Source organism: Rhipicephalus microplus, chromosome 1 (assembly GCF_043290135.1).
Source record: "Rhipicephalus microplus isolate Deutch F79 chromosome 1, USDA_Rmic, whole genome shotgun sequence".
In the NCBI taxonomy this organism is placed as follows: domain Eukaryota; kingdom Metazoa; phylum Arthropoda; class Arachnida; order Ixodida; family Ixodidae; genus Rhipicephalus; species Rhipicephalus microplus.
The window spans coordinates 214,575,892-214,577,526 of NC_134700.1; positions in this window are offsets into that span (position 1 = coordinate 214,575,892).

Sequence of the window (1,635 nt, forward strand, 5' to 3'; positions counted from 1 at the left end):
GATAAAAATGTAAGGAAAGGCAGGGAGTTTAACCAGACGCACATCCGGTTTGCTACCCTGCACTGGGGAAGGAATAAAGGGGAGAAAAGAGGTTGCAGAAAGATGAGAAGGTACACACAATCACGAGCACACTCGGGGAGCACACACAGTCTACAGGCGGCCGCTCAGGTTTGTTGACTTAAGGTAAAGAAGCAGTGCTTTAGTTGCTTTCTGCGCAACTGAGGCAGATGCCCAAGGTCCTAGTATCTTCTGCACACAAAATGGTCCGGGGTCCAGTTGATTCAAAACCATCCGGAACTGGCATCACTGTGTGTCGTAGGAAAACACTGTAGATATAGATATTGGTATTGGGGCCGACGACTGGGCAGTGATAAACGACATCAGCGTTGACACCGACACCGCATAGTTCTGTAGAGAACGCATTATTCGTTTAAATGGTTCTAGACCAGTAGTCTCAAACAACCAAAGCTCACAGTAGCGGCGCGGCCTACACTTGAAGGTCTTCGTCTCAGATTTTTAAAGCGGAGGAGCGGCCAAGCCTTTCGTTATGCTCCGTGGCGTCACCTAACAGTTATTATCAATATCACTATGAACCGACGCGCGCTCTTTTCGCCCTTTACGTCATCTTCTGCTTCGCTCCCAAACCACGTGCGCTGATTAGTCAAACTTGGGGTACAGTAACGCTAATCTGCAAGAAAACAAGTGCAGATAGAGAGGGGAAAGAGGTGGAAAGACAGGAATAAAAAAGAAAGGGAAGGAAGAAATGATAGGGTATAACGAGAAAGAAATAGACAGAGAACGAAAGAAATCGAAACACATACAAAAACGAGGAGAAAGACAGGAGAGAGTGCATATGCATCCACAATAGCACTGCAAGGAGTGGGAAATAGAAGCGAGGGTGAGGAGGAGGGAAAGACGAAGCTGAGAGAATAAAGATTAGCACAGCCTTATACAGTATATAAACACAGATGTTTTCAGGAACAACAGAGAGTCAACACGAAACACGTGACCAGAAGTATCTCGATGTGAATAATAATTATTGATGCGAATTGGTATTTTTCTGTTATTTCTGATTTTTCTAAAAAAATGCACTAGTGCACGCGCAGCGAGGTTGTGAAGTGTTTGTGTTGGACATGGACTCAAAACTTCTGAAAGTTATAGCAGTCGTCTATCAAACCCATTTGGTTTTTTCTTTACGGGGAACCACACAATTTTTATTGTTTTAGTTGACCTCTTCACGTCTGCGAGTAGCGCAGTCAGTTTTTCTTCATCTATATACACGAAGCCCTTAGTGTAGGCAGTGTTCATGAGCTACATAAAGATAACTGATTTGGAGTATCTGTTTCGTGAGGCACCACAAGTGGTAGCTCATAGTTCTATATAAATTACCGCATGGTCTACCGCATGGCATCTGGTTTTCACCGAGTAGTGGTTTTCACCGAGTATCACGGAGTGAATGATGATGAGTGGGGTGAAGCGTTCGTTCGTGCTTTTGCCCGTCCGTCCGTCTGTCGTTCATCCGTCTGTCCGTGCCCCCGTGCTTCAGTCCGTCTGTCTGCCTATCCATCCGTGCTTCCTTCAATCTGTCTATCCGTCTGTGTTTCCGTTGCCCCCATGGCTCTCAACTCAATGTAA